Source organism: Hermetia illucens, chromosome 1 (genome assembly GCF_905115235.1).
Source record: "Hermetia illucens chromosome 1, iHerIll2.2.curated.20191125, whole genome shotgun sequence".
NCBI lineage: Eukaryota > Metazoa > Arthropoda > Insecta > Diptera > Stratiomyidae > Hermetia > Hermetia illucens.
The window spans coordinates 143,887,112-143,902,060 of record NC_051849.1 but is presented as its reverse complement, the minus strand read 5'-3'; the positions used below and the strand labels follow the sequence as shown (position 1 = coordinate 143,902,060).

The 14,949-nt window shown below is 38.8% G+C and overlaps 1 protein-coding gene across 1 annotated transcript in view; it reads right to left on the bottom strand.

The window, feature by feature from the left end:
* Positions 1-14,297, bottom strand: part of LOC119655429 (ATP-binding cassette sub-family G member 1) — a 133,061-nt gene extending 118,764 nt beyond the window's left edge. Inside the window, exon 1 of the mRNA XM_038061337.1 lies at positions 13,793-14,297. The gene's annotated coding sequence lies outside the window, so the exon portion shown is untranslated. The remainder of the gene's footprint in view (positions 1-13,792) is intronic.
* Positions 14,298-14,949: the final 652 nt, after the last annotated feature.

Below are 14,949 nucleotides of genomic sequence, written 5' to 3'. Positions count from 1 at the left end.
CAATAGTTCTTCAAGGACGCGGTGCGACTTTCCTTTAACAGAATAGCAGTAGTGAAACCTCAACTACAACATTAATCATTTCCTCACATTCATTCTTCCCAACCAGTCACAAGTTTAATCCATAGTAAATCCTCCCCCTCCCCTTACAAAACTCAAAAATAAGCCAATTAGTCAATAGACAACTTAAATCCGCATACTTACAAGTTGCAATAATTCGTCAATAATACCGGTTTATCGTTCGTATCTTAGCTTTAGCCTCGCTTTCTGATCTATCACGCCTTCCTAGATGGGGTTGCTTTTGTGAGGATGCCAACGTGACCAACGGATGATCCCATTGGCTATTTCTCATGCTAGGAATGTAGCAACACGAAGGGAAGTTACGGTGGTTAAACTAAGTCACATAATAATGTAACTCAAAAGTGGAAACACAGTGTGAATTGTGGCTGCTGATAGAGGGGAGATGTATGTGAGGCCCAATAAAATGTACTTTCCAAAAGTGAGTCAAGCAAGAGGAGGTGGGTATATGGTTTTCATGTAGACATTGAGATGGGGGAGAGAAAACATGGGCAAATCCACGACACACGATTCGTTGGTGTAGAAATTTGTCACTTTAAAATCAGTTCACTCCTTTCCTTCCCACTAAAGGTAATACATCAGTCCTTACTTCACTTTGAAACGATTCAAATTCAAAAGTAAACTTCACAATCTCGTTGCATAGGACACAAATTTTAATCAATACATTACCCCACGTTTAGAAGGAATCGAACGGACAATTATCACCATCACCATAATTCTAACCTGAATAGTTCGAATTAGGAGAGTCTTTCACTTGTCTAGAAAAAAATGAGACTGTGGCTCCATGGATTACCAGCATGGAGCTCACTAATTTTTGCCCGATACAATACTACACATTCGATAAAGTCTAATAGGTATGCATTATATATAGGTCGACTAATACATACGAACATACCTTATGAATTTTCTTATGCGCATGCGGATAATATAAAACGCACAAGCAAACATAATGTTTTCTGAACATCCATTTCAAGGAGAACATTGAAAGGTTCTATTGATGGCCAATTCTCTTATTCCTGCTAACTAAACTAGTCTAGACTAGATTACGCGAAGTTCACTCACTTGGAACATAGTTATTTCGGTATATTTATCAAAAGTATTTATATAATTTGCACCAGGCTGCTACCTTAGATAAGTCAGAACACCTATGTATGTTTGTATAATTCCATATCAACAATTAGAGCTGACATGTCTGAGGTAACTTTGTGTAGTTATTTAACAGTTATGCAGTTTTATCGCCTTGTAAGTGGTATTGAGATCTGCAGAGCCACAAATATTTTAGATATTTCGCTGCCTTATATAGAGTTCAAAGAGATACTTTGGTCACAAGCAACTTTTCAAGATAATGCTTAAAAAGTTTCCTTCATATGAAATGCTCTCAACTTGCTCCCCATCTTAGATTGATTATGGTGTCAGTGAACTATGATGTCGGAGCTGAGATACTTTTCTTCCACTGAATCATTGAGAAAACCTTGTTCGTGGCCACTAAAATTTTCTGTAGCAGCTAGTGATCTCTGAAATCCCAATGAACATAAAATCTCAAGTAGTTTCGCCGATTCAGGTAATTATTTGAAACTGAGACATACCCATAGTAACGTGCATTTAAGTAGCTTAAACTGGTTAACTGGTTGATAGTTTCCATTGGTGATCGCATGATAATAATTGGTGAGGAGCAAGTTAGAAGCTTTAACCGTAATAAGCCAGCAATAAAAAATCAGCGAACCAAGAGCTCTGTGAATGAATAAGGTCAACAGCTTATTACCAATAATTTGAAATTTGTATTTTCAATTTGAATCTAAAATGAAACTAAGCAAACGGTTGAGTCAACATCTAGTAACATAAACCTCTCGACGGCGAAGTGATAAAACGAACATTTACTTGAATTCTTACCAGTATAATATCTGAATACATACATATGTACATGGTTCTCACAAAATTCTAAAATGGTCACTGCAGTTTCACGGTGTCTCCCGTCGGTAGTATCGAAAATATGGGGTTAGTGTACCTTGAAAAAAGGTAAAACGCCTATCCTACCGCATGTAAAAATATTTGGTCACCTGAGATATAGCTAAAGAACCTTTGGGCCGTTCAGAATCCGGGTCGGCGAGTCGTTAAACGCTTGATCTAGATGCAATCGAGAGGCTTTCAAACCCTCATCCAGCATATTAAGCCACCATTGTTTCGGCCGGCCTTTGGTCGCTTCCCTTCGACTTCAATGTTTAGAGCAATATTGGTAAGTGAATTTTCGTTAGCGCAAATAACATAACTATACCATCGAAGCCGCTTCTTTTGCAATTTTTCCACGAATGGTGTAACTCCATATCGGTCGTGGATATCCTCATCCCGAATATGATCAGGACATGTAACGTCACTGGTCCAAACGAAATATCTTAATCTCCATTGTCGCGAGGCGCCGTTCATTGTCTTTTTTTTTTGGTTGGCCAACAATCACAACGACAGGCTGGACGACACTGTGGTAAATTCTAGATATTCGTGGATACGTCGACCTTAAAGAACACCAGTTGAAGTTCCATTTATATGTACATCGCTCGTAATACCTTTAGTATGTCCGACTACACACTTCAAGATAATCCCGACATTTTATTCCTTAAAGTGCAATATTCTCACGCAACGGGAGCCATTCTATAGCTCTAGTAAGATTCCTACGAAATTTTCCAGTATGATCCCTATATCATCTCTAGGTTGAACTTAACGGGGGTTTGCAGAAGATTTACAATTTCCTCAACGGCTGGCAGATTTAGTTCGGCTGTTGATATGGCTATGGGTGCATTGTTCTGAGGGAATAAAAGGAACGTGCTTGGTGATCGTGCGCGCAAGACGTGAGTTTCGGCCTGGACAAGTAGGCTTTAAAAATCGATTGGTGATGTCGGGTAAAAAACAATGCAATGGTAGAAGTTTAACACGCCCAAGGACCTTTTCAGATCTATAATTTTTTTCAGAGCCGAGAAGCTCGAAATCGCCTGCACTGTAACTGAGTTCGGTTGAATGAAGGTGACTGAGGAATTTTACCTGCGATTGTAAGAATTTGCATTTGCAACACTTCAGTACAATACTAGCCAGCATTACCAGCATCAAAAAGTCCCAGTCCAAAGTCATTCCTAGACATTTAGATGACTGTAATCGCCACCAGGGTTCCACTAGATATTGCATTGTAAAGTGACAAAACCCAAAACCTGCTTAGGAAGTTCTTCTTTTCTTTCTCTATTCTTGGGCAAAATATCTTCCCGGTACTTGCCAAGGATCCTAACGACGTATTACTCCTCACCCTTTTCGGGAGGCGAATCTAGACCGTGTGCTGGTTGAGTGAGCGATTGCGAAATGTGTGGGAAATTGCTAGATGGAACGGTTCGAATACCATATGAAGTGCCAATACCAACTGTTGCCACGTTCGATAATTCACTCACAAACGACCTTTAGCGGAAAATTGTACATATTCCCCAGTCGTTCGATGACGGAGTCACCAATATAACTGTTATAAACTTTCTCAGGTTACATTTTCATTTACAATTAATGAACTAAAAACTTTCTCAACCCCCCCTGATTCTTTCTTTGCAGAAAAGTGATCTGATATTTTTGGGCAACGGAAATTGCATAACTCCAAAACGGGATTCCAGCCCAAAGTCGTCCTCACTTGGGGGAAAATGCGTCTGAACTAATACCTCCAGAGTCTCATTAAAATACTTCGTCCATCCGACTTTTCAAGGAGGGATGGGTTTCTATATTGTTTCAATGGAATCCTGCTGAGTCTCACAGAATCACTAATGCTTTCAAGACAGTAGTTGCTTCGCAGTGCTGGTGGCAATCTAGTAGAGGGCAGTCTCATTTCCTAATTAGACGTCCTGGGGTCCAACATTTTGTCAATCTTGTAACTTAAACGAAGTCGTCGTCTAATTTCGAGGTCCAAAAACTCAACCCGAGAGAATCTTAACCCTTCCATTTCATATCTAAAAATCACATATATAATTTTGCAGTGCAGTCGTGGCACTCAACAATATGGATTTGACATCCATTTATATTGATAAATCGTGAAAAGCCAGCGGGTAGACTCTGAAAATTATAAGTAAACTCGTTCTAATGCATGAGCCACACACCAGCTAACCCACCACATTCTATAAGGCTCCCGTCCTTCTGAAATTTTCTAGGTCAAACTCAAAAAAATATTTATTTTATTATTTTTCAGTTGAGCTTGCATGAAAAGGAAGTGAAAGAGGATCAATTTTCAAGACAAGGCAAACTGTATCAGCTCACATTTCATATAATTCCTACCTATGCTAACACAGACCTAACAATGCATTTGGTGCATCTATTTCAAACTCTGCGCGGAGATTCAAAAAGGGTAGGATTAATCAGCCATAATCATCCACACATTCATAAAATCCGTGTATTAATCACTTCTAAAGATTGATCGCCTCCTTTTATACGGAAATGCTACAGTATAAATTGCAAATGTGCAACATCTACTTTTGGTAACTGAAACTCAGCCAAAATTTTCGTTAATCATGTTGGCAGTTTCAGTCAATACCGTGGAATCTCGATAACCCGTACATTGATCATTCGTATTTTCATCTAATTCGTACAAATTTGCCGATCCTTAGAGTCAATTTTCTTTTTTTTTTTTGTACTTCTGATAATTGGTAATCCGGATATTTCGTCCCTTGGCCATACGAATTACAGGGATTCAACTCTATCAATTGAAAGAAACTTGAAAAACAAATTTATATAAATCGCTTTGACGTCTTTTCGTCGAACTATCCGTCTGTCTATAATAATAATCGTTGACACAACAATCCATATTGGATCAGGGCCCTGAATTATGTTAGAGCACTTCATTCAAGGTCCTAACGGTACACTACAGTACACTGTAGGAGGCAATGCGGTCAGTATTGCGTTCGCCCCAGATTATTACCCTCATTTAACTCAGGTACTCATTCACCGCTGAGTCGACTGGCATTCGACGTTAAATTACGATACAAATCCCACTGCCACCAATGAGATTTGCAGCGCGACCTTCCGTAGACAACCTTTTGCTCTAACCACTCAGCTATCCGGACATACACATCCGTCTGTCTGTATCCCACCGTAGTTCATATGAGAAAAGCGTTATATGTGTTAATTCCTGCAGTAACTGGCATCACTTCACATTCAGTTCCAGGAAATTCCCCATACAAGCAAAGAGGACGTAAAAATATTTAAACCGTTGAATCAAAGGGCAGAACACCGAGGGTGTCGATCCAGTAAGATACTGTTTCGTCTAAAGTTTGGAAATGTTAATATCTCAACACCAATATAAAGTTGAGGTTCTTCCGTGCCAATGTTCTGTCCATGCGATCAATAGGGAGCAGCAAAAAGAGCTAAAAAGTGTCTACGAGGTGCCAAGTTGGCGTACGGCAAGCTAATGGTAGATGTGTTGATTGGTGAACGGAAATGGCTGCAAATAGGTCACACTTTAAGGCTATACGCTGGGGAGAGGTATATTCTCTTCATGTATGCATAACTACATTTCCAAGCTCCGAAGGCACCTAGCCCATGTTCGTTATTTCACCTCTCAATAAAAAGCTAATAGAGCTAGGATTTAGTATCGGAAACAACGCCGATCTTTTGTTCTTCAAAGAAGAACATGGAAAATGCAAAGATAGCACACGGATACCGAAAAAGAACTCCTCTAATCCTTAACATACAAGAGTAAGTGATGTTGTTTGATTCTGCCGTAACAAACAATTAAAACTTGATTTTCAGATGTGGTTCAGTTTAGTTGGACATTAATATCGTGTAAATATACCTATAATTCATTCTTTCAAGAAACATAAAAAAACTATGCAAAAAGTATCTCTTTAAAAATTTCATGCCGGTAATTCAAAGGATTGTAGAACTAGCAAGAAATGATTTTTTACTTTTTTTGTAAAGTTACATTTTTAACGGGTTAAATATTATTATTAAGCAATATTAAATAAAAAAAATCGTTATATTATATTACTTCGTATAGGAGATTGAGAAATAAACTATAAGTGCATCTACATACCATATATGAGTTTTATGTTACTGTTGAACTAAATGAGAAATGTTTAACATATTACTGCAAAATGATTATTTGATCACAGAAATATATCTCTAAACTTCTTAAACTTTAAATTTAATAGCCTCCCAATGCAAACAAATTAAGGAAGACTAAAAAAACATGGGAGTCCTAAGGGAGAGAGAAGAATCCTCCGAAGAATTTTTGGCCCCCTATATGAGATGGACGATTCCGTAGCCTACATAATGACGAAATCTATCAAATCCTGCTCAATAGGTTACGGTGGGCGGGTCACTTAATCCGTATGGATGAGGATGATCCCACCCGGAAAGTCTATAAGGCCTAAGATGGAGCGATGGCGTAGGTCAGGACGCCAGGTAGCTTTTAGGGATATCGAATTGTTGGACCTCGGCGCAAAACCGGGATGTCTGGAGCTCCTTATTAAGGCAGTTGATGATGATGAGTAAGTAGCTAACTTAATTTGTACCCCTGAAAGAAGCAAACTAATTCACCTATACTTCACTGACATTTGCCTTGCAATACCTAAGCCTGCTTCGATATTATGCCGGTCACTTTTAACCGACTTCAGTTCTTTTCGGTCTAGTCATACCATCATTCAATTGATAGGTTCCCAGATCTCGCATCTTGAGCTTCGGGCTCCCATCATTACTATTTTCAAAAATGAGCTAAAATTGCGACTGTATGTCTTCTTCCACAAATCGAGGATGATTTAAATAACGGACGGTTCATTTGATGGAAGTTAGAATACGGTTACGTAATATGGAAAAAGGTCTTCCCGCATCTATTATTGACTTTTCAAGACACTATACTGGAAATCAAATCGTAAACACGAAATTCGTACTTCTGCTTTTCCTTATTATTCCCCGTTTAAATCGAAGGGAAGCAGTGAAAACTGAATTCAAATTTAACGTAAAATATGCAGACAGTCCAATTGTTCGCTCTAATTTACGTATTCTGCTGATTCTAATTAACCCGAACTTAGCATTCCTGATATGGAAACTTTGGCCATTAAAAAACGGCACAGTGTTCTCATATGGTGCGTGAGAATGTGTTTGAGTACTCTACCATATCAGCTCCATGTGTTTATTTGGTCAAATTTTCCACGAATTTTAAAACATAGTGCAACTAACAAATCCAATATAGAATGAATGATAGTTCCACACTTAGCAACGAACAATCTCTACCTCTATATAGGCGGTCTTAATCAGGAATTTAAAGCACTAATTACACCTGTACATGCAGCATGTATATATATCCGCTTGCGATTGACCTGCTAAACAAGTACATATATATTTTGACACATATAAGAGAAATTTGACCTTATTTTATTCACTAAGAAAGTGTTGTTTGATTATGGAGGTTGAGCACTCAAAAAAGGGATTAGATTTTTTCTGCTACTTGTAGTCTAGTCTAAAATTGTTAGACAAGGGGTAGCTTCTTCCAAACTACAAGTTTTAGTTATAAAAGTAAATATATATTTTGAGCAGCCACTCACCCGTAAAGCTACTAAAAACAATTGTGATTATAAGGTTTTTTTTATACTTATTCGCTAATTACTTAAATTACTTTTAAAAATCGTTTAAACTATCAACCTGATTACCTGCTAATTACCGCAGATTCAGGTAATTGCTGACTTCCGTTGAATTGATTCACTTGAGCTATCAAACGCAGGATGGCAATTACTACTTTCTTAAATAGGCATCCATTTTTACATTAGATAAGAGATTGACTTAACTTGACGGGTCGAAAACGCGGGCATAGTAGCCGATTAGATTCATTCTCGTTGTCTATTAACCTTAAACCTTAACCTTAAAGTCGGAATAGCGGATGGTGAACGATATGGAAATAAACATTTTGTGTTTATTTTTAATGAGAAATATCTGTGCACGCTTTTCCATTCGTACTTAGCTAAGAATTCAAAATATTCTCTGATATATCGAACTCTGCCGTTCATATGAGTTCACTTTATATGGTTATCAAACACATCCTTCTATAACTTTGTTAATAATAGCAGTATTTCCTTCGAACTTTCCATAATTATGTATAATATCATTACTTATAATTATATTATTACTTATATCTTTACTTTTATCTCACCAATGTTCCTCCCGTTATCACATATAAAATCAGATTCAAAATGTACTAATCGAGTCTATTTATTTGATAACCCATATGACCATATTCTGTGAAAAAAAAGTTACACCCCCTCTTCGCCCTTCAAATCAACAGAAAATGGTGCCGCCTGCTGGATGTAAGGGGATTCGCAGGCAACACGCCCGCACCGAATTTCGTTAAAATAGCGTCAACCCTTTCCGAATAAATCAGGTGTGACAGAAAGGCAAATGGATTGAGACAATGAATCGGTTCTAATAAGGTTTTGTTTCACACAAATTGAATCAAAATTGATCATTGAATGCCGATTATGATCAAAACCAAGCTAAATTTCAATGGTCCATCCTGTTCTTAGATGGAACCTTACATTACGGAATCGAAGGGCAGTCGCAGACCACGCTTGAACTGAATAGCACAATTCATGTTACATATGCCAGGAGCGGCAGTAGGTGCATTGATGAATGCAATGAATTGGAGAAGGGTGAATACAACACAGCACTTAGATTGCAGCAGGGGTAAGATAATTCTGAAAAAGTTGCTGCGCACCATAGTGATAGCGCCTAATGAAATGTCAGTAAGAGAAGCGTAGAGACTAAATTGCTCTCTGATAGAATTTATTTGAGAACATAGTGACTGCTAGAAAGTATTTACATCGTTGGATTGGATACGTCTCGTAAATGTCATGAGCATACATACCAACATACCCGAGGACACGAGTCGTATACATATAATTCGATTGGGTTAAAAACATTCGACCAGTGTATTCCAAGCTGAAGTCCTGGCGATATTGGAAGTCTGTCGATGGCTGGAGCGAGATTCGAACCCCAAGCGAAACATAGCCATTCTGACCGACAGCCAAACGGCCATCAAGGCCTTGTACTCAGCGACATCTTCCAAGCTGGTGAGGCAGTGCAGAGACGCGCTGAACCGCCTGGGCGGCACGTTAAAGATCATCCCCTCTGGATTCGGGCATAGGAACATAGAGGCGAATTAGCGGGCTGACGGATTGGTCAAGTGACGCTCTATTCTTAGCAGCCCTTCGGTGAATACAGTCGGTGTTTCTCTGGCGGCTGTCGGGGGCCGAGTCTATTCGCACTACCTAGCAGGCGCGGGCCTTAGATGGCGAAGGCTTAGGAGCTATGTCAACTCACGGAGAATTTGGCCCGCTTATAACATAGTCTGATCACGAGAACGCCTATTCATTCAAGATTACGGCGGTCTATAAGAGGCACTGGCCGCCAGGCTCGGCATACCTTACAATTCGCATTGCCGAAGCTCCGGAGAAGGAAGGGAAACCCTCATGCACTTTCTCTGCGGTTGCCCAGCTCTAGCCAGAGTTAGGTTCTGGACACTGGGTAAACCATTCTTTGGGAACTTCCGAGAGATTTCTAACTGCAGGTTGGGAGAGCTGCTTTGCTTCGTGAAGGCTACGGATTGGCTCTGAAGATCCGAACCGACTTGATTGTGCCTCCCTGCTCCCATAACGGCAGTCACCGTCTTAGGGAGTTTGTGGCATCAAAACGGCGCACAACAGCGCTAATTGGGCTCCTCGGAGCGCCCACTAATACCTACCTACCATACGTTACGCAATGTAATCAACAGGGTGCTGAAACCAGAGGAAAATTGAATAGACCCTCATGGTAGTGATGATACGAAACAAGTTCAAAGAACTAGATCTCGTCCAAAAACTGACGACAGACATTGGCATGTTGCAGGAATAAGCTTGGAGATCGGGGATTATTTTAATAAGTTTGAGTGCCACACTGCGGCAACTTGGACTTTCACTCCAACTATATCCAGTTAAACAAATACACCGTTCATTAAAGGCACTTGAAATCATTAACTTTTGGATTCTTTGATATTACTTTTTCAAAAACTAGCAACTTAAATTCCATTTTACTTTGACATACTCATAAGTCCGAATGGCTTGTAGGACAAAGCATTAAGTATTTGCAGTAACAGTTCGCGGTTCAAATCACACTGATGCCAGTAGGGTAGCTCTCTACTGCTTCAAGCAGAAATTACATATCGGGAGTGCAGGACAGTTGATGCTAACATTTCGTTGAAGAAATATACAAACTTGTCAAAGTCGAAATCGAGGCTTAATTTCAATCCGTCTCTAAGCGTGAGAAAGGAACTTCCGATAATCAAGATGTATATTTCATATATTTATTGTCAGTTTAATAAACTCAGTAGGAATTGGCTAAAGATATGAGAATGCCCCGAAGAACGACGTTTGATCAAATTTTAGTTACGGAAATAGTCTCAATCTCATACTCTCTCGCACTCTCTAGAGTCTCAATCTCACACTACTGCAGTCTAGGCTTTCACTTCATCTATACTACTTCAATATAGCCAACAAAATAATACACCATACAATAAGCGCACTTGAAATCATGTTGGACCCTTTAATTGGTTTTTTTCAATATTTCTGGTTAAACCAAAGTTGACACGGTCGGTCACTTTACGGCAGTAGTACATCCGTTCTGAGGTAATTAAAATGCAGTTCCTATCTGGACTTTTTTCAAGTAGCCTCACCAGTTCTTATTTGTACTTCTGTATAGACTCGATGTTGGACTAATTGTTGTTGTTTCGATTATCATTGACACTTGAGGTCGAGTTAGGCTTTCCAAGTTGTACTACTCGATATTTTGGAAGCGGTCCTAATCGAGACTGGAGTATCGATGCAATGCAAAAACGCCTTTTATATATATCGTTGTCAAAAATTCGATCCTTGAAAGGGCAGAAAGAATTACGACACAATCACACACAGAAACTTTATCAAAATTAAGAACAAAAGAAAAGAGAAATTTCTTCTAAACTTCCATCCCACAAGCCAAGCAAGCCTCGAAATGAAGTCAGATTATACAAATTTTGACCAGATAAACACCGAAATTGGAGCCTACCAATTCGCAAGCGCAGGCCCTATTACCAAACAACTCAGAATGAGACTAGGAAGAAAAGCGGTATGACGATATCAGCTCTATTGTTAAAAGCAGCTTCCAGAATTTGTAATAAATTCACACCGGGTGGGTGCCCTATATTCCACCAAGGAATTAACAAGAAACACTAAATCTGAACAATTAAATTTAATTAATTTGCAAGGAAAGATTAACTCCATTCATTACTAGTTCTAAACTCACACATTCATATTAAGTTTACGTAAGCAAATATCGGAATTGGGTATATTTTCAGGTGTATGTTTTACAAGATATATGGCCAAAATCGCTATCTTTTGTTAATTCTCCGCCTCCGCAATTTCTGAAAATGAATCCTGGATAATTTCCAAATTAACGCTTTTTAACCCCTTACTCCCCTGTGTTGCTATCGATATCGAAACTGCGTCCGGCAGTCAAATTTGGTAAAAAATTATCCCTCCCCCTCCCTTCATACCTAGGAAGTTCCACTTAAACACAAAATTGTGCCGTCACTAAATGCATGGGATTTCACAATGCCCATATATTCATCGAATTTCGTAACGATCGAAGCATCTATTTGGGAGAAAAATTCATTTCACAGGAAACCAAATTTAAAAAGATTTTATTTAATGGAAAACCGTATAAAATCGTATATGTGTATATCATATTTTTTCACTATTAGAAATTTGCTATTGTGACCCCTTGACCCCACTCATTCAAACATTTATTTGGCCATTTCGAAAAATTTGTTTGAACCACTTCTACTACTCCAAGAACCAACACCATTAGAAAAAGGAAGGTGTAGATTTTTATTTAAAAGATTAAAACAGTTTTCCTTTTATAAAATTTCAATCAGACAAATTCTTTTTTTTTGTACCTAGCTGACAATTCGGTTTTATACAAACTGTTCTTTCTTACTATTCGGCCTTCACACTGTTTTCTAATTTCCTGAATGTATTACTGATGCTGCAATCACAATAGGTAGAAAGGATGTTAGCGTTCTGAGCCGGATTTTAGATTCAAGATGAAACTACCCTTCGAGAATTTACTTGACAAAAAGGGCTCGATTTAGAAAAACAATTGTGAAAAGTCCTGATCCATTTCAATTGTATACAATTTAATCTACATAGAATTAAATGTAACTTAAAACAGGTCGAACAGGAAACTTTGCCTTTCAAGTATACACATTTTTGTTCATTTCTTGTGTAAAAATATTTGAATAGACAGCTGTCCCATGTAGCATGAGCATATATTGTATTAGCGTAGAATTTTTTTGGATGCCTGGATACCTTAGGCCGGCCCCCGAACTCTCCTGCCTTACACCATATGTCAAATCCAAGACTTGCTTCAAAAAGTACTAATTGATACCTTTTATTTGACATCCCAAATAGCTATTTTCGATGAAAACATGGAACACCTAAATCTCCACCTCTCTCCCCGCTCTTAAATTCAACCCAGGAGGATAACATGGCATGCATGGGGGTTTACCATTCCAACATTTCCACCAAACTTCGTGTGATTAGGTAACCGTTTCCGAGAAAATTGCGTGTGACAGACAGATAGACAAACAGATGGGCACAAAACCAGTTCGAATAATGTTTTATTTCAGACGAAACCCCAACCGAAATCCCAAAACGACCCTGGCTCCTTAAGGGGCATTTTCTTTATCACTCCAGGGTAAAAACCTCAAGACATAAATGAACTTAAACTAGAATTTAACCACAACAGATGGTTTTAGCAAACAATTTGCTACAAACATAGTAGCTAAAAAATAAACCAACTGCTGGTAAGAGGTAAACAAAAACACGCTATTATAATATGTACATAATTAATAGGGCCCAGAAATTAACTCTATTCACAAAAACTGCAAGTCCGCCCTCAATTATTATTGATAGTGTCAGTCGACAGCACAGTTCTAGAGTTTATAGAGTTCTTAATCAGACCGCAAATAAATAATTCAAATACTGGCTGGCCTTGAAACAATTCCAATGCCAAAACTGTTGTTCTTCACATATTTTACAGAATAAATGAAATTTGTTCGTTAATGAGTCATTCCAATAATAAAACAATATTTCATAGTCCATTGAAACATTAGAAGTATTTGTATCTGTTTAGATGCATAACAGTGAGAAGGGAGACTAGAAATATTGCAGGAAAATTTGAAGTTTAACCTCCTTTCCCCAAAACTTTGTCAATATTTGTCACCTCTATAACACGGTGTGTAAATTGGAGCAAAAAATTCGACCAAACAGAGTAACCACTTTTATAAAGGGCACAATTTGGCTAAGCAAATCCAGGCATGACCAAACATTCGTGGTTTTTTCCGGATATTTTGTAATTTTTATGGGATTAACTTTATTTTTCCGCGTGGTGTAAGCCCTAGCACAACAAGTTCATCTGACTAACGACGTCCACTGGGCAACTCAATAGGGGGGTGAATGACACTTTGGCGTATCCAAGAATCGGAAAATCTTTTCTATTGCTGCAATACGGAGCAGGTATAAAGAAGATACTTTTTGCTCTTATGTGTAGTACTCGTATGCACTCCATCAACAAGTGTGAAAACGTTGCTCTACTTAGTACCATTGTACAGAAAATGTCCGCGCAGAACAAAAATACGTAAATAACTTACACTCAAAACATTGGACGTAGTGTAACTCCCATTGATAGCACCCTCTTGGATCTTTCTCCTTGCACGACGCACTCACTGAGCACAACCTTGCGAACAAATTTAATTTTATTATCTTCAATAGCACAATGAAACCCGCAAATCTATCACAACAATTACAAAATTGGAGTATTTGATTAAATTTATAATCAGCTGAGATTCACGCGTAAAAAACGAAACCAATGGCACCCACAGTAGATCGTTCTTGTTTGCGCGACCGAATTTATTTGGATTGAGTTCTCTGAAAAATTTCTACTTTCATAGATATGTGCATGGAGGAGAACCAGAGCATGCGCGAACGTATCAATCCGAAGTCTTTCTTCAGCGCAAGAAGTCTTGCCGTCCAAGATACCCGACCGGAACGCTAGAACTCTGCTAGTGACTGACTGAGTGAACCGCAGGAGACCGCTGTTTGGCCGGTGCCAGTACTTTCTGCTTCCACAAGCGAGCCTGGCTGGACGAATCAACGCAATCAATCGAACGAACTCTGCGCACAGACGGCTTTCCCATAGATATCGTCTCTAACATATTCAGATACAACAGAGATTCTACGGACATTGAGCAGAGCACCTGGTCGGACATGGTTCCCATGGTTGGTGCACCGAGAGACCTATTCAGCTGCACTTCGGAGTGCACAAGAATATGTACACTGGCATTAGGAAAAAGTGGATATTTACCCTCTAAGCCACACACATGAAGACATAAGGAGACCATACTGAGGGGTGAATTTCATATTTCAAAATGTAGGTCACCAACGCCGGGAATTCATTGGTGACCGACTTATCATTCATGAACCTGGTTTTATGGTTTTATGATGACTCTAAAGGAGTAAATTGAAGCAAACTCTCGGGGATAAATGCATTTCCTTAAAGCAATGCAAAGCATACAGTGCAATTTATGGATTTTCTTCCATGGATTTATAAGATATGCAAAAATGAGGAACTTGAATTTCCACGTAGTTCGTTCCTAACAATAACCTTCGCTAATTTCAACTGAAAGTATCTTCAGATTACAATATTTACCTCATTTATTTTACAAATAATAAACGCGGCGTCGGCAAAAACGCATAGATGTACCAACGTTCACGCGGCGTGTGAGTTGGGCTCGCGCATATGTAATTA